At 40.8% G+C, this 19,165-nt stretch overlaps 1 protein-coding gene and 2 non-coding genes across 4 annotated transcripts in view; 2 read left to right on the forward strand and 1 right to left on the reverse strand.

The window, feature by feature from the left end:
• The window catches only part of RNF214 (ring finger protein 214), a 68,595-nt gene that overhangs the window by 21,528 nt on the left and 27,902 nt on the right, over positions 1–19,165 (forward strand). The window lies entirely within an intron of this gene.
• Positions 1,108–1,215, reverse strand: LOC135274646 (U6 spliceosomal RNA). The gene has a single exon (XR_010342437.1). It is a non-coding gene; the product is annotated as a U6 spliceosomal RNA (small nuclear RNA).
• On the forward strand, positions 6,206–6,363 carry LOC135274688 (small Cajal body-specific RNA 11). The gene has a single exon (XR_010342470.1). It is a non-coding gene; the product is annotated as a small Cajal body-specific RNA 11 (non-coding RNA).

Raw genomic sequence — 19,165 nt, forward strand, 5'->3', positions numbered from 1 at the left:
TAGGATAGAATGACAGGTAAGTAGCAGATCAAGGGAGTTAACTGTTCATTGGAAGCATTACTCTGGATGTAATATAAAAGTGTGTCCTGGCTGGGTGCAGTGGCTCATGCCTATAATCCCAGCACTTTGGGAGGCCGAGGTGGGCAGACCACGTGAGGTAAGGAGTTGGAGACCAGCCTGGCCAACATGGCGAAACCCCATCTGTACTAAAAATATAAAAATTAGCCAGGCATGGTGGTGGCGGCCACCTGTAGTCCAACTACTCAGGAGGCTGAGACACGAGAATCGCTTAAACCTAGGAGGTGGAGGTCGCAGTGAACTGAGGATCCCACCTCTGAAGTCCAGGTTATGTGACCAAAAAAAAAAAAAGAGTCCATGCTAAATTAAAATTGAGGCCAGGCAAGGTGGCTCACACTAATCCTAGCATTTTTGGAAGGCTGACGCAGGAGGATCACTTGAGGTTAGGAGTTCAGGACCAGGCTAGGCAATATAGTGAGACCTCATCTCTGCTAAAAGTAGAGAAAATTTGCTGGGCATGGTGGTCTTCTTATTGTGTTTTTTTTTTGAGACAGAATTTCATTCTGTCACCCAAGATGGAGTGCAATGGCACAATCTTGGCTTACTGCAACCTCTGCTTCCCGGGTTGGAGCAATTCTTACACCTCAGCCTCTTGAGTAGCTGGGATTACAGATGTGTACCACCACGCCCAGCGAATTTTTGTATTTTTAGTACAGATGGGGTTTTGCCATGTTGCCCAGGCTGGTCTCGAACTCCTGACCTCAAGTGCTCTGCCCACCTCAGCCTCCCAAAGTGCTGGGATTATAGGCCTGAGCCACCACACCCGGCTTTATTGTTGAATAGTATTCCTCTTACTGATGTATTGGAATTTGTTTATTCATTCTCCTGTTGATGATCATGTAGTAGTTTCCAGATTTTGACTATTATGAACAGTTTTATAAGAAATTGCCAAATGTGCTTCCAAATTGGGTATACCATTTTACACTCTATCAGCCATATATGAGAGTTCTGATTGCCTCACATCCTTGCTTTCAAGGGCTTGCATCGTGGTATTTCATTGTGTGTGTGTGTGTTTTTTTTTCTCTTTTTTAAAATATGGAACGCTTCACAAATTTGCGTGTCATCCTTGCACAGGGGCCATGCTAATCTTCTCTGTATCGTTCCAATTTTTAGTATATGTGCTGCTGAAGCAAGCACGTGTGTGTTTTTTATTTTCTAGAGATTTCAGATGGTTTGAATCGTTGTGGTTTTAATATCCCTAATAACTAATGATGGTGTCTCTTTTTCTATTTACTTATTGGCCATTTGTGTATTTTATTTTGGGAAGTGTCTAAATTATCTATCCCTTTTTTCGGGGGGTTGAATTTTTGACTTTTTATTACTGTGTAGTAGAAGTTCTTTTTATATTTTGAATTTGTCAGTTATATGTTATGTAAAAATTTTCTACTGCCCTCTTACATGACTGTTCACTTTTTAATTGCATTTTCGATGAAATAATGTCTGATTCATTAAACTTTTCTTTCTTTTTTTTTTTAAAAAAGATGGGGTTTCACCATGATAGCCAGGCTGGTCTTGAACTCCTGACCTCAGGTGATCCACCCACCTCTGCCTCCCAAAGTGCTAGGATTACAGGTGTGAGCCACCATGCCCGGCCTAAACTTTTCTTTTATAGCAAAGATTTTTTCGTATATTTTCCTGAAATAGCAAAGATTTTTTCGTATATTTTGTTATGGAAACTTTATCATTTTGCCTTTTATATTATTGTCTCTGATTCATCTCAAATTCTTTGATTTTTTTTCCTCTTCCCATGGGAGGCACAACATTGGAATGTATGTTTGCTTTTTTTACAGACAGGGTCTTGCTCTGATGCCCAGGTTGGAGTGCAGTGGCTATTCATAGGTGCAGTCATAGCTCACTGTGGCCACAAACTCCTGGCCTCAAGCAGTTCTCCCGTCTCAGCCTCCCAAGTAGCTGGGACTACAGGCGTGTACCACTATACCCTTCAAAATAATTTGTATGTATGGTGAGAAGTAAAGGTTGAGGTTCATTTTTTTCCATGTGGCTATCTAGTTGTTCCCGTACCATTTATTGATATGACTTTCCTTTCCCTATTTGAGTGCTTGGCACTTTTGCCAAAAACCAAATGACAGTATGAGTCACTTGTATGAATAGTAGGTCTATTTCTGAATACCATTTTATTGTGTTGATATACTTGTATATATACTAAATTATACTGTCTGCTGGGCATGGTGACTCATGGCTGTAAATCCCAGCATTCTGGGAGGCCAAGATGGGAGGATCACTTTAAACCAGGACTTTGAGACCAACCTTGGCAACACAGTGAGACCTTGTCTCTATTTCTTTATTATATTTTTTTTGTAAAATAATATATATAAATAAATTCACATTGTCGTGATTATTATATCTTTATCATAAGTCATGAAATCAGATAATGCAAGGTCTTCTACTTTTTTTCAAGACATTCTAGGTCCTTTACATGTTCTAGGTTCTCAGCATTTTCATGTATTTTTCATTTTTCTGAGATGGTCACAAGACTGGAGTGCAGTGGCATGATCACAGCTCACTGCAGCCTTGACCTAGCCTCAAGCAATCCTCTCATCTCAGCCTCCACAGTAGCTGGGACTACAGATGCTCACTACCACACCTGGCTAATTTCTTATATGTTTTGTAGAGACAAGGTTTCGCCATATTGTCCAAGCTGGTCTCGAACTCCTAGACTCAAGCAGTCGGCCCACCTCAACCTCCCAAAATACTGGGATTATAGACGTGAGCCACCGTGCCTGGCCTCGTGTATTTAGAATGAGTTTACCAGTTTCTTTTTTTTTTTTTTTTTTTTTTTAAAGAGAAAGAGAGAGAGAGAATAGGAAGGAGGAAAAAGGAAGAGAAAGAGAGAGAGAGAATGGGGAGGAGGGAGAAGGAAAAGAAAGAGGGAGAGAGAATGGGAGTATTGCTTTCTTGCCCAGGCTAGAATGCAATTTAGTAATGGGTACTGAAAACCTCTTTTATACTGATAATTATACTTAATGATGTAGTCAGGAAAGAATAAGGGAAGAAGATAACAAACAAACAGCCAACCAATATTTAATTTAAACCTATGAAATGCTATGCGATTACTGAGGAGTGATTTACTTCCAATTATATAGTCACCTTTGGAATAGGTGTGAGGTGGTAATGTATGTTTTGTGTATTTGAAGTGGAGAGTTCTATAAATGTTTATTAAGTTTACTTGTTCCGGGTCTGAGTTCAAGTTCTGAATATCCAGAGTTTACCAGTTTCTACAAAAAAAGATAAAACTGGTAGGAACATACATCAACTTGGGAAAAATTGACATCTTAACAATATTAAGTATTCTAATTAATAAATATGACACATCTTTATTTAGGTCTTTATCTCAGCAACATTTTATTGTTTTCAGTGTACAGATTTTGCACATTTTTCTTTAAACTTATTCCTAAATATTTTATGTTCTTTGATGCTATTGTAAATGAAATTAAGAATTTTTTAGAAGTTTCAATTGCTGCTAAGTACAACTTATTTTTGTTTTTGACCTTATACCTGCTGTTTTGTTAAATTTCTGTGTCAGTGTATTAGTTGTTTTGTAGATTCCTTAAGATTTTCTACATAAACAATCATGGTATCTCTGAGTATACACAATTTTATTTCTTCCTTTCAAACCCTTAAACCTTTTATTTCTTATAAATATTATTGCACTGGCTAGTACCTCCAGTACACTATTGAATAGAAGTGTTAAAGTGAGTATCTTTGCCTCGTTCCTGCTCTTAGAGGATAAGTGTTTAATATTTTAACAATAAGTTTGATGCTGGCTCTAGGTTTTTTGTGTATGCCTTTTTTTCTTTTTCTTTTTCTTTTTTTTTTTTGTTGAGACCGAGTCTTGCTCTGTCACCCAGGCTGGAGTGCAATGGCATGATCTCAGCTCACTGCAACCTCTGCCTTCCAGGTTCAAGCAATTCTCCCGTCTCAGCCTCCTGAGTAGCTGGGATTACAGGCACGCGCCACCACACCCAGCTAACTTCTGTATTTTTAGTAGAGATGGGGTTTCACCATGTTGGTCAGGCTGGTCTCGAAATCCTGACCTCGTGATCCACCCTCCTCGACCTCCCAAAGTCCTGGGATTACAGGCGTGAGCCACCGTGCCTGGCCTTTCGTACGTGTTTTATCAAATAGAAGTTACGTTCTATTTCTAATTCTCTGAGAGTTATTAAAATGAATGAGTACTTCATTTTGTCAAATGCTTTTTCTGCATCTTTAAAAATTATTGGCTGGGTGACGCCTATAATCCCAGCACTTTGGTAGGCCAAGGCAGGTGGATCACCTGAGGTCAGGAATTCAAGACCAGTCTGGCCAACATGGTGAAATCCTGTCTCTTCCAAAAATACAAAAATTAGCTGGACATGGTGGTGAGTACCTGTAAACCCAGCTAGTCGGGAGGCTGAGGCAGGAGAATCCCTTGAACCTGGAAGGCGGAGGTTGCATTGAGCTGAGATCACGCCACTGCACTCTAGCCTGGGTGACAGAGCGAGATTCCATCTAAAAAATATATATATATATCAAATGGTTTTTCTCCTTTATTCTGTTAATACAGTGTATTACATTGATATATTTAATCACTTTTTGTGTGTGTATAAACAGAGTCTCCCTCTGTCGCCCAGGCTGGAGTGCAGTGGTACAGTCTCAGCTCACTGCAACCTCCGCCTCCCAGGTTCAAGCAATTCTGCTGCCTCAGCCTCCCGAGTAGCTGGGATTACTGGTGCTTGCCACCATGCCCAGCCAATTTTTGTATTTTTAGTAGAGACAGGGTTTTGCCATGTTGGACAGGCTTTTCTCGAACTCCTGACCTCAAGCCATCTGCCTGCCTCAGCCTCCCAAAGAAAGCGCAGGGATTACAGGTGTGAGCCACTGCAACTGGCCCATTGATTTATTTTCAAATGTTCAATAAATTTGGTTTATCATTTGTGAGATAAACCAAACATGGACAACACATATTGTTTTTATATATTGCCAAATTCAATTTGCTAATGTTTTGTTAAGGACTTTGTGTTTGTTTTGTTTGTTTTTTGAGTGGAGTCTTGCTCTGTTGCCCAGGCTGGAATGTAGTGATAATGATCCTAGCTCACTGGAGCCTCAAACTCGTGGCCTCAAGTGGTCCTCTTACCTCAGCCTCCTAAGTAACCAGGACTGTAGGCACTGCCACCATGCCTGGCTAATTAAAAAAAAAAAAAATCTGTGGATATTTTGTTGAGGTTGATCTTGAAGTCCTGGCCGCAAGTGATCTTCCTGCCTCGGCCTCCCTAAGTGCTGAAATTACAAGCATGAGCCACCGTGCCTAGCCCTTTGTCTGTGTTTATTGAGGAACATTGTTAATGTGTTTTTTTAATTTTTAAAATTTAGTTATATCAGTTACTTAGGCCAGAGGGATGTTAAAATCTCTATGACTATAGCTCTTTTCTTTTTTGTTTTCAAGACAGGGTGTTGCTCTGCCACCCAGGCTAGAGTATAGTGGCACAATCATGGCTCTCTGCAGCCTCAACCTAGGTTCACACAATTCTCCCACCTCAGCCTCCTGAGAAGCTAGGACTACAGTTGTGCACTACCACACCTGGCTAATTTTTGTATATTTTGTAGAGATGGAGTTTCACCATGTGGCCCAGGCTGGTCTCGAACTCCTGGGTTCAAGCAATCTGCTTGCCTTAGCCTTCCAAAGTGCTTGGATTACAGTCGTGAGCCACTACGCCCAGCCACTTTTTTTTTTCCTTTTAATTCAGTCAATTTTTGTTTCTTATATTTTGATGTTGTATTGTTAGATACACATATATTTATGATTGTTATTGTAGGGGAGGGAAAAATGGTTTCTTTTCACCCTTCTAAGTAATTTCTTTGGCTGGGTCATTAATTAAATTGACATGAGACAGATTAACAGCTGAAAAGAACATTTTAATTATGTGTCCATGCATGTATGCATAGGAGTCCCACAAAAATATGAGGTTAAAGGGCCAGATGATTGACACTTATGTAGTAGCTTGAGCTACAGAAAGGAAGAGAGGCTTGAGATTTCTAGGGGGCGGTAGAAACAAATTAGGGGCGAGTGAGGGGAAGAAACATAGAGTGAATAAAAATTGCCTTGCTATGTAGGTAAAAATATCTGTGGTTGTCCTGGCCTCTGCTTTTTCTACTCCCCTCTGTTTTTTTGGCCCCTCCTGTGCTCAGTTCTAACAAGGTAGTATGGCAGGACACACAGCAGTCTCCTTCAGTTTAGGAGGGCTGTCTTTAGAATAGAGCTGTCTTTTAAAGGCATGAGAGTACAATTTTTAAAATGTTCTTCAGGTGAGAAGGGGTCTTGGAGCAGCTCTCTTCTTGGGAGACTTACTTTTGCTGATGGAAATTCTTTTAGAAATGGCAGATTTTCTTTTTTTTTCTTTGAGATGGAGTCTTGCTCTGTTGCCCAGGCTGGAGTGCAGTGGCACAATCTCGGCTCACTGCAACCTCTGCCTCCAAGTAGCTGGGATTACAGGTGCCTGCCACTACGCCTGGCTAATTTTTGTATTTGTTTGTTTGTTTTTGTTTTATTTTATTTATTTATTTTTTTAATTTTTGTATTTTTTTAGTAGAGACTCGGTTTCACCTTGTTGGTCAGGCTGGTCTCAAACTCCTGACCTCAAGTGATCCACCCACTTTGGCCTCCCAAAGTACTGGGATTACAGGCATGAGCCACCTCACCCGGACTTGAGATGGCAGATTTTCTTTATAGAAGGGAAAATTTTCAGAGCTACTCCTATGTCTACAGTTTCTCAAAGTATTCATCTTGAAATAATTAATATGTCAAAAGGGTATATTTTGAAATGTCATCTTCAGGTCTCCTAAAGTTGTATTTTGAATATACCTATTATGTACCCACAAAAATTAAAAATTAAAAAAAAAATTGTTTTAAGTTGTATTTTGGGGTGGAGTGCCTTGAGCCCCAACATTAAACATTATATATTACTGATAAATTGACTATTTTGTCATTATGAAATGTCCTTCTTTATCTTAGTCATACTCTTTATATTACAGTTTACTTATATTGCTGTAGACATTGAAGTTGTCTTATACTTGCTTTTTACATGATATCTGTTTTTCAATCCTTTCCCCTTCAGCGTATGTTTCTGTATGTTTTGTACACAGCCTATAATTGGGTCCTCTTCAATGGCTTAAGCCTGTAATCGCAGCTCTTTGGGAGGCCAAGGCAGGTGGATCACCTGGGGTCAAGAGTTCAAGACCAGTCTGGCCAACATGGTGAAACCTTGGCTCTACTAAAAATAAATTTTAAAAAAACTAGCTAGGTGTGGTGACACACGCCTGTAGTCCCAGCTACTTGGGGAGGCTGAGGCAGGAAAAACACTTAAACCCAGGAGGCGGAGGTTGCAGTGAGCCAATATTGCACTATTGCACTCCAGCTTGGGCGACAGAAGGAGACTCTATTTAAAAAAAAAAAAAATGGGTCCTCTTAATCTAGTCTGATAAACTGCATTTTAATTAGAGCCTTTAGTCCATTTACATTTAATGTAATTCTAAATTTGACTGGATTTAAGTGTATACGTTTACTACGTAAATTGAAAATTAATTGAGCCAGGCACGGTGGCTCACACCTGTAATCCCAGCACTTTGAGAGGCTGAGGCAAACGGATCACCTGAGTTCAGGAGTTTGTGATCAGCCTGGCCAACATGGCCAAAACCTGTCTCTATTAAAAATACAAAAATTAGCCAGGCGTGGTGGTGGGTGCCAGTAATTCCAGCTACTTGAGAGGCTGAGGCAGGAGAATCGCTTGAACCCGGGAGGCAGAGGTTGCAGGGAGCTGAGATTTCGTCATTGCACTCCAGCCTGGGGGACAAGAGGGAAACTCCATCTCAAAAAGAAAAAAAAAAAAAGAAAAGAAAATTAATTGGATGTTCTTTAGAATTCTATTTTAGTTTGGTCATCATCTTCTTTCCCCATCTGCTTCTCTAATTTACTGGCAATGTACATCATAAAAAAAGATTACATGCCAGCTGATTCAGAAAGATTTATAATTTTCTTGGATAATGTAGAATTATTTAGAGTTGTAATTGTAGAAACTTAGAATTATCTCTTAGTTTTTGTTTTTGTTTTTTTTTTTTGAGATGGAGTTTCACTCTTCTTTCCCAGGGTGGAGTGCAATGGCATGATCTTGGCTCACTGCAACCTCCGCCTCCTGGGTTCAAGAGATTCTCCTGTCTCAGCCTCCTCAGTAGCTGGGTTTCCGGGCACCCGCCACTATGCCTGACTAATTGTTGGTATTTTTAGTAGAGATGGGGTTTCACCATGTTGGCCAGGCTGGTCTTGAACTCCTGACCTCAGGTGATCCACCTGCCTTGGCCTCACAAAGTGCTGGGATTACAGGCATGAGCCACTGTTCCCGGCCATCTCTTAGTATTTTTTAAAAAATCAACTTTGAGATATAATTTGTATGCAAAAACATAAGTCTATATTTTGATGAGTTTTGACACATTAATCATGCATGTAAACACTAACACAATCAAGGACACATAGCTATTGCTCTACAATGCTCCCTGTGTTCATTTTCAGTCACTGTTCTCTTGTTCTACCATTCCTAAGTAAACACTGAGCTGTGTCTGTCACTATAGATTACACTTATCTTTTCTAAATATTTTGGCTTCTAACTTTTCTAAAGATTTCCAGCTTCTTTTACTCAGTATATTTTTGAGATTCATCCATGAGGTGGTAGTTATCAATAGTTTATTCTTTTTTCCATTGTATTAATATTCCACAGTTCATTTACCCAGTTAAAGGTGTTATCATATAATTATGGCTCCTGTTGTTTCTGATGAGAAGTCAGTGACGATTCATATTCTTGTTCCCTCTGTGTATTGTGTCATTTTTTTCTGTAGTTTATTTCAAGATTTTCAACTTATCTTCAGTTTTCAGCAGTTTGACTTTGATTTGCTTACTTGCTGTTTTCTTTGCGTTTTTCCTTTTTGGAGTTTTCTGAGTTTCTTGATCTGTGAAGTTACATCTTTCACCAAACTTGTGAAATTTTATTTAGTTTTTTAAAAATTTGAAATAAGATCTCAGTCTGTCACCCAGGCTGGAGTGCAGTGGCGCAGTCTTGACTCACTGCAACCTCAGCCTTCTAGGCTTAAACCATCTTCCCACTTCAGCCTCCCAAGTAGCTAGGACCACAGGCATGCACCACCATGTCTGGCTAATTTCTGTATTTTTTGCAGATATGAGGGTTCGACACATTGCATAGGCTGGTCTCGAATTCCTGAGCTCAAGTGATTTGCCCATGTTGGCCTCCCAAAGTGCTGGGATTACAGGTGTGAGCCACCACACCTGGCCAAATTAGTGAAATTTTCTGACATAATTTTCAAATATTTTTTCTGCCCTAGTCCCTCTTTTCCTTCTGGGACTCCACTCTCACATGAGTTAGACCTTTTGATATTGTCCGACAGCTCACTGAGGCTCTCTTCATTTCTTAGTAATTTTTTTTTTACTCTATTTGTCATATTAAGTAATTTCTTTTCTTTCTTTTTTTTTTTTTTTAAGACAGAGTCTTGCTTCTTTGCCCAAGCTGGAGTGCAATAGCACTATCTTGGCTCACTGCAAGTCTGCCTCCTGGGTTCAAGCAGTTCTCCTGTCTCAGCCTCCCAAGTAGCAGGGATTACAGGCATTTGCCAGCATGCCCAGCTAATTTTTGTATTTTTGGTAGAGACATGGTTTCACCATGTTGGCCAGGCTGGTTTTGAACTCCTGACCTCAAGTGATCCGCCCACCTCAGCCTCCCAAAGTGCTGAGATTATAGGCGTGAGCCACTGCTGCCGGCCATATTGGATAATTTCTATTGATGTGTCTTTAAGTTCACTTGCTGTTCTATATCATTTCCATTCCGCTATTAAGCTGATGTAGTGAATTTCATATTTTCAGTACTGTATTTTTCAGTTCTGTCATTTCAATTCCCTTTCTCTGCTATAATCCCAGCACTTTGAGAGGCTGAGGCAGGAGGATCCCTTGAGCCAGGAATTTGAAACCAGCCTAGGCAACATAGTGAAACCCTGTCTCTACAAAAGGAAAAAGAAAAAAATTAGGTGGGTGTCATGGTGCACACCTGTACTTCCAGCTACCAGAAGGCTGAGGTGGGAGAATTACTTGAGTCCAGGAGTCTGAAGCTTCAGTGAGCCATGATTGTGCCACTGCACTCCAGCCTGGGCAACAGAGCAAGACCCTACTCAAAACAAGAAAACAAAAAAACAAATAACAAATGAAGAAATAGAAATAATTAACATTTTCTAATGGTCAGATCCTCTCAGTTTATTATTTGTCTGTTTGTTGTTTACTCTTTAGTGCTCCAGGTAGATACGTTTTTACTTTTTTATTTTTTGAGACAGAGTCTTGCTCTGTCTCCCAGGCTGGAGTACAGTGGCATGATCTCGACTCACTGCAACCTCCACCTCCCAGGTTAAAGTGATTCTCCCACCTCAGCCTCCTGAGAAGCTGGACCTCAAGTGTGCTATCACTCCTGGCTAACTTTTGTACTTTTAGTAGAGACAGGGTTTCACCATGTTGGCCAGGCTGGTCTCAAACTCCTGACCTCAAGTGATATACCCGCCTTGGCCTCCCAAAGTGCTGATATTCCAGGCATGTGCCACTGCACCTGGCCACTTTTTCACTTTTGTTTAGAATTTAGATTTTTTTTTTTTTTTTTTTTTTTTTGAGTTTGGATCTCACTCTGTTGCCCGGTGTGGCCTGCTGTGGCTCAATCTTGGCTCACTGCAGCCTCCACCTCCCAGGCTCAAATGATCCTTCCACCACAGCCTCCCAACTAGCTGGGACTACAGGTATACACCACCACACCTGGCTAATTTTTGTATTTTTTGTAGAGACAAGGTTTCACCATGTTGTCCAAACTGGTCTCCATCTTTTGGGCTCAAGCCATCTGCCTGCTCTTACCTCCCAAAGTGCTGGGATTACAGGTGTGAGCCACTGTGCCTGGGCAGAATTTAGATTTTTTTAATCTGCAGGATGGTTGGTCTGTTAGGAGTAACTTTGTGTTTATTAGAAGGAGAAGATCTCTGGCTGCTTACATTAGATGGGCCAAAGAACAGATAAACATTGGTGTCAGGGAGACTATTAGAGTGCCAGTGAGATGAAGTGAGAGCCTTATTCAAGTAGCAAAGGAACAGAAAGGAAAGGCTTTCTGAGGTAGGATTGATGAGATTTGTTAACTGCTTAGAGGTAGAAGCTGTGGGAGAAGTGGAATAATGGCAGTGAGATGTCTGGGATGACAGAATTGGTGAATATAGGAGGTGAAGCAGTTTAGGGCAGTGGCCTTGGGAGCAGAGATTATAAATTTGATTTTTAACTCAGCTTTATGAAGGTATGCTTTATATATAATAAAATTCAAATGATGAGTTTTAACAAATGTATACAGTCATATAAGCACTACTACAATCATGGTATAAAGTACTTCTGTCACCCCAAAAAGTTCCTTTATGACTCTTTGGAGTCAGTCACCTCCTCTACCCTGAACCACTGGCAACCACTGATCTGTTTTCTCTATGTATAGTTTTGCCTTTTCTAGAATTTCATGTAAATAGAATCATACAGTGTCTGTTGTGTCTCTTTCCTGTGTAGGATAATGCTTTTGTGATTCATCCATTCATCCATGTTCCTATGTATCTGTATTTTATTCTGCTTTATTGCTGAGTTGTATTACATTATAAGACTGTATCAAATTTCTTTATATATTCACTGGTTGATAGATATTGGGTTGTTTCTATTTTTTTAAAGGTTTATATATATATTTTTACTATACTTTTAAGTTCTGGGGCACATGTGCAGAACGTGCAGGTTTGTTACCTAGGTATACATGTGCCATGGTGGTGCATCCATCTGCATCCATCACCCCATCATCTACATTAGGTATTTCTCCTAATGCTATCCCTCCCCTAGCTCCCCACCCCGCTAGTCCCAGTGTGTGATGTTCCCCTCCCTGTGTCCATGTGTTCTTATTGTTCAACTCCCACTTATGAGTGTTTCGATCTTTTGTCTATTATTAACAAAGCTGTTCTGAGTATTCAAGTACAAGTCCTGATATTGAAATGTTTTCTTTTCTCTTAGGTAAAGGGCTTTGAGTGGGATTTTTGGCCATATGTTTGCTTAACTTTATAAGAAACTGCCAAGCTGTTTTCCAAAGTTGCTTTGCTATTTTACATTTCTGCCAGCAACATATAAGCATTTCAGTTACTCCATATCCTCACCAACACTAGGTTTTATCAGTCTTTAATCTGTTCTAATAAATGTATAGTAGTATTTCATTGTAGCTTTAATTTGCATTTCCCTAATGACTATTAATGTTGACCATTTTTCATGCAGTTATTTGTTTTTTGTCTTTCTTTTTTGGGGAAGCATCTATTCAGATATTTTGCACATTTTAAGAAGCATGCTGTCTTCTTATTGAGTTGTAAGAATTATTTTTTCTTTCTTGAATTCCTGGCCTCAAGCAGTCTTTCTGACTCAGCCTCCAAAGTAGCTGAGACCACAGACGTGTGCCACCATGCCCAGCTAATTTTTTTTGGAGAGATGTGGTCTTTTCATGTTGCCCATGCAGATATCAAACTCCTGGCATCAAGTGATCCTCCCACCTCAACCTCCCAAAGTGCTGTGTTTACAGGCATGAGCCACTGTGTTTGGCCCGTTTTTTTTTTTTTTTTTTTTTAAGAGGCAGAGCCTTGCTCTGTTGCCCAGGCTGATCTCAAACTCCTGGGCTCAGACAGTCCTCTCATATCAGCCTCCAGAGTATTGAATTGTAGGTGTTCTTTATTTGTTCTCTTTATAAGTTATTTTATCAGATACATATTTCACCAGTATTTTTTTCTGGTTTGTGGCTTGCTCTTGCATTTTTGTAACAGCATCTTTTGAAGCACAAAAGGTAGCATGTTGACAAAATCTAGCTTGTCAGTTTTTGTTGTGGTTCATATATTTTGTGGCCTAAGAAATCTTTGCCTAACCCAAGATCACCTTCTTCTAGGAGGTTAATAGTTTTAACCTTTACATTTAGACCTATGATCTCTTTTGAGTTAATTTTTCAGTCTGGTACCAAGTAAGGGTCAGGGTTCATTTTCTTGGCCAGGTGCAATGGCTCATACCTGTAATCCCAGCACTTTGGGAGGCCAAGGTAGGGTGGATTGCTTGACCTAAGGAGTTTGAGACCAGCCTGGGCAACATAGTAAAACCCCCATCTCTACAAAAAATACAAAAAAAGAAAAGAAAAGAAAAGAAAAAAAACCCGGGAATGGTGGTTCATGCCTGTGGTCCTAGCTACTGGGGAGGCTGAGGTAGGAGGATAGCTTGTGACTAGGAAGTGGAGGTTGCAGTGAGCTGAAATTGCACTACTGCATTCCAGCCTGGGCAACAGAGCAAGATCCTGTCTCAAAAAAAAAAAAAAAAAAAAAAAAAGGTTATTTTCTTGGTTATAGATAGATGTACACGTGTTCCAGCACCATTTGTTGAAAAGAGTATCCTTTCCCCAGTGAGTTACCTTGGCAGTTTTATAAAACATAAAATGACCGCTATTGGAGAAATACCCTTTAAAAACTGAAAATCTTCTCTCACCCCAGAAAACTTGTCACTAAGGTAGTAGAGAAAGACAACAGTTTTATTATTGAATAAGCATTAAATCAGATGTGATGCATATCACACATCCACTGAGATATTGTAAAAATTGACAGAATGTCACCCCCTTATGTAGCCAAGCTGATGTAATGTAGCCCTTTACAATACATACTGTTTTTTTTAACTTTTTTTCTTTTTTTCTTTTTTTTATTTAAAAAATTATATAAAAAAATACAAATCTTTTTTTTTTTTAAAGACGGGGTTTCACCGTGTTGGTCAGGCTGGTCTTGAACTCCCGTCCTCAGGTGATCTGCCCGCCTTGGCCTCCAAAGTGCTTGGATTACAGGTGTGAGCCACCACACCCAGCCACATACTGGTTTTTTTTTTGAAATGGAGTCTTGGCCAGACATGGTGGCTCACGCCTGTAATCCCAGCACTTTGGGAGGCCAAGGTGGATGGATCACCTGAGGTCTGGAGTTCGAGACCAGCCTGACTAACATGGAGAAACCCTGTCTCTACTAAAAATACAAAATTAGCTGGGTGTGGTGGTACGTGCCTGTAATCCCAGCTACTTGGGAGGCTGAGGCAAGAGAATCACTTGAACCTGGGAGGTGGAGGTTGTGGTGAGCCGAGGTTGAGCCATTGCACTCTAGCCTGGGCAACAAGAGCGAAACTCCGTTTCAAAAAAAAAAAGGAAATGGATTCTTACTCTGTCTCCCAGGCTGGAGTGCCAGTGGCTCGATCTTGGCCTACTGCAACCTCTGTCCCCCCCACCCACCGGGTTCAAGCAATTCTCCTGCCTCAACCTCCCTAGTAGCTGGGATTACAAGCGCCTGCCACCATGCCCTGCTAATTTTGGTACAATACATACTTTTAAGATAAACAATTGTTAGTCCTCAAGTAAGAGGACTTGACAGCACCATTTGTCACACATAGTTTGTCCTGTTTTATTATGGTAATTGGGGAGACCATCTGTATTGGCTTTATCTGAAAGAGAAACAAGCTGTTTTTAGTCATATCATTATGGTACAAGGTAGTTCTATAAATTGGAGTAAGGTGCTCTTGAAAGTTAGAGTCTTACCTTCCTACTGGCAACTGGGAGATAGGGAAGCTGTCTCCTTTGATGTTTGCATTTCAAAAAGGTGGCTCCCAGGTCCTTGAAACATTCCTCATTTGTGTGACTATTTTTAGCCTTTAGAAAGATTTTTGTATGTTTGAAAAGGACAGTGAAAGAAAATTTGAAAGACAAGATTGGGAGACAGGCGGGGTGGGGGGGCGTATTTTATCATTTTCAACAAGGAGAATTCTCTTATTTTTAATTGTAGTGTGGCTCTGTTTCTTTACTGTCTTTTCCATTACATCTATCTGTTTGTCTTTCCTTGTAACTGCATAGTAAACGTTGAAATCAGTGCGTCTTCTAACTTTGGTGTTTTTACGAAAATTGTTTTGAATATTCTAGATACTTTTTATTTTCATGTAAATTTTAGAATCAAATTACCAGCTTTTACAAAAAGCTTGCTTGGAATTTGAGTTTATATTGAATCTGTAGATCAATTTGGAAATAATTGACATCTTAATATCGAGTCTTTTGGTTCATGAACGTGGAAGAGTGCTCTTTTTCTTCTTTAGTTTCTCTTGGCAATTATTTATAAGTTTGAGAGGCTATAGGGTTGAAGAGGGAAAGCGTTCTTTTTGCCCTCTAAAGGTTCACTAAAGATTAACTGACGAAAGGCAGATTAATAGGATAAAAAAGCATATAAAATTTATTTCATGTACATAACAAGCACAGGAGAGTTACAGAGGAAAGATAATCCAATAAAGTCCAGATGCTTAAATACCTACCCTTCTTTCTTTATTTTTTTAATTTTATTTTTTTATTTTTATTTTTTAAAGACGGGGTTTCACCATGTTGGTCAGGCTGGTCTTGAACTCCCGATCTCAGGTGATCCGCCCGCCTTGGCCTCCAAAGTGATTGGATTACAGGCATGAGCCACCATGCCCAGCCTAATACCTACCCTTCTTTAAAAGGGAAGGGGAAATGAAGGTTATCAGAGTAAATTATTTTCAGAATAATAATAATCATTCAGTAAAAGAATGAGCCCAAATGCTGGGTGCAGTCACTTATGCCTATAATCCCAGCAGTTGGGAGTTTGGGGGAGGAGGATTGCTTGAGGCCTGGAGTTTCAGACCAGCCTAGACAATGTAGCTAGAATCTGTCTCTAAACATAAAAAATGAAAAAGAGAAAAAAGAATGAACCTAAAGAACAATGGCCTGGGACAAGGTTCTTTTGAACTCTTGGGGAGATGGCAGGAAGATAAGGGGCAGAACTTCACTGTGAACAAAGATTGTCCCTTTTTTTTTTTTTTTTGAGACAGAGTCTTGCTCTGTTGCTCAGGCTGGAGTGCAGTGGCGAGATCTTGGCTCACTGCAGCCTCAGCCTCCCGAGGAGCTGGGATTACAGGCACCAGCCACCACACCTGGCTAATTTTGGTATTTTTAGTAGAGACAGGGTTTTGTCATGTTGGCCAGGCTGGTCTCAAACTCCTGACCTCAGCTGATCTGTCCACCTCGGCCTCTCAAAGTGCTGGAATTACAGGGGAGAGCCTGGCACCCAGGTTGTCTTTTTTTTTTTTTTTTTCGAGACAAGGTCTTACTCTGTCACCTAGCCTGGAGTGCAGTGGCATGATCATGGCTCACCACAGCCTTAGCCTCCCCAGGATCAGGTGATCCTCCCACCTTAGCTTCCTGAGTAGGTGGTACGATAGGTAAGCACCACCACACCCAGCTAATTTTGTCTTTTTAGTAGAGACGGGATTTTGCCATGTTGCCCAGGCTGGTCTCGAACTCCTGAGCTCAAACAGTCCACCCACCTCGGCCTCCCAAAGTGTTGGGATTACAAGTGTGAGTTGCCATGCCCGGCCTAACAAAGGTTGCCTTATACATATTGTCTCTCAAGTAATCTGTCTGAACTGTCCTTAGAAGAATACAGATGTCCCTAACTTACAATGGTTTGACTTTTGATTTTTATACTTTATGATATTAGGAAAACAATACACATTTGATATACTCCTTGACTTACCATGGGGCTGTGTCCAGAAAATGCCATCATAAGTTGAAAGTATCATGAGTCAAAAATTAATTTACGGGCCGGGCATGGTGGTTTATGCTCTCATGCCTGTAATCCAAGCACTTTGGGAGACTGAGGTGGCTCATCTGAGGTCAGGAATTTGAGACCAGCCTGGCCAACATAGTGAAACCCCATCTCTACCAAAAATACAAAAAATTAGCTGGGCATGGTGGCATACGCCTGTTATCCCAGCTACTTGGGAGACTGAGGCAGGAGAATCACTTGAACCCAAGAGGCAGAGGTTGCAGAGAGCTGAGATTGCACCACGGCATTCCTGCCTGGGCGACAGAGCAAGACTCCGTCTCAAAAAAAAAAATCAACTTACATGATCAATTTACAGTGGGTTTATTTGGATGTAACCCCATCATAAGTCAGGGACTTATAAATGAAAAGTCTTATCTGGACATGTTGATAACTTCTAGTCTCTTCTCTTCTTTGGTGGTGAATCTTTCCTTATTGTTTGGTAAGATTCCTAGGCAGGGACTTTTAAGACAGTTGCATTTCTTTTGCAGAGACATTTTCTTTGATAAGGAAATTCCAAAGATTGTCCCTCCTGGTACTTCTGGAAAGAGGATCAGAGAGATGGGCTTGGGATAAGGTTGGAGATAGACCTTGGTTCTGAGTCTTATTTCTGAGACTTTTCAATTTTCTCTCTTTTTTTTAAAGTCAGGATCTTGCTCTGTTGCTGTTGTCCAGGCTGTAGTGTGGTGGCACGATCACAGCTGACTGCAGCCCTGACCTCCCGGGCTCAGATGACCCTCCCACCTCTGCCTCCCAAGTGGCTGGGACTATAAGCATGTGCCACCACACTACTATTATTTATTTTAAATTTTTTGAGATGGAGTCTTACTCTGTCACCCAGCTGGAGTGCAGTGGCAGGATCTTGGCACTGCAACCTCTGCCTCCTGGGTTCAAGCAGTTCTCCTTGCCTCGGTTCCCCTGAGTAGCTGGGATTACAGGTGCCCACTACCATGCCTGGCTATTTTTTGTATTTTCAGTAGAGACAGGGTTTCACCCTGTTGCCCAGGCTGGTCTTGAACTCCTGTCCTCAGGATGATCCTGCCCATCTCGGCCTCCCAAAGTACTGGGATTACGTGTGTGAGCCACCACATCTGGCCTTATTTATTTTTATTTTTTGTAGAGACAGTATCTTGCTATGTTGCCCAGGCTGGTCTCAAACTCCTGGACTCAAGCAGTCCTCCTGCCTCAGACTTGCAGAGTGTTGGGATTACAGGTGAGAGCCACCATACTTTGCTTCAATTTTTCTTTTCTTTTTTTTTGAGACAGAATGTGGCTCTGTGGCCCAGGCTGGAGTGCAGTGGTGTGATCTTGGCTTACTGTGGCAGCCTCCACCTTTTGGGCTCAAGTGATTCTCATGTTTCAGCCTCCCAAGTAGCTGGGATTACAGGTGTGCGCCACCATTCCTGGCTAATTTTTGTATTTTTAGTAGAGGCAGGGTTTCGCCATGTGGCCCACACTGGTCTCAAACTCCTGTGCTCAAGTGATCCGCCTGCATCAGCCTCCCAAAGTGCCGGGATTACAGGTGTGAGTCACTTTGCCTGACCAATTTTCTTTTTTTATCTCTCTTTTTTTTTGCCTTTTTTTCTTTCTTTCTTTCTTTTTTTTTTTTTTTTTTTTTTTTTGCCTTACCAGTTTTCTTTATTTCAAATCACTCAGTATACCAAAGCATTATATTTTGGGGTATCGTTTTCTGTACCCTAACAAGGCCAACAAGACAGCTCCTACTCTTTGTATTATGTCGTCCTCAAAATTCTAGCCACCTTGGCCTCTCGGAACCCCTGTTTTTGTCTCTTTAATTAGCAACAATGCCAGCTCTGTTTGCATTCGCCTTCCCTGTGCTGCAGACTGGAACCTTCCTCCAGGCAGTAAGCTGGAGCAGTTGTAGGGCTGCTTTCATATGTATTCCTTTTCTCAGTGATCATAGTCCTGTGCTGCCTGTTGTCCAGTGTTTGAAAACATTGTTTCATATGTTTGTCCAGTTGTTTAGTTTTTTAGGGCCTCAGGGTAAATCTGTCCCTGGTACTCCATTTCTGGCAGAAGCAGAATCCCAAATTCTCTTCTGGACAGGTTAAATTTGAAGTATTTGCAGGATATCCATGATAGTCTGTGTAGTAAACATTAGAAGAAAAAGAGCTAGAAATGAAGCTAATGACCTGGATAGTGTAGGAGTGGATCAGTGCTCATTAATTCCTTGTGAAGGATTGGAATAGTGATTAGAAAGGAGGTTGTGTTCAGGTATAACCTTAAGAAAGAAAAGAGAAAAAAGAAAAAAATAATAAGAAAGGAGGTTGTGGTCAGAAAACGACAAAACAAAGTTTGAGGGTTTTTTTGT

The sequence above is a fragment of the Aotus nancymaae genome, unplaced genomic scaffold, assembly GCF_030222135.1.
Source record: "Aotus nancymaae isolate 86718 unplaced genomic scaffold, 86718_ANA_hifiasm-v0.15.2.pri h1tg000012l, whole genome shotgun sequence".
Classification (NCBI taxonomy): Eukaryota; Metazoa; Chordata; class Mammalia; order Primates; family Aotidae; genus Aotus; species Aotus nancymaae.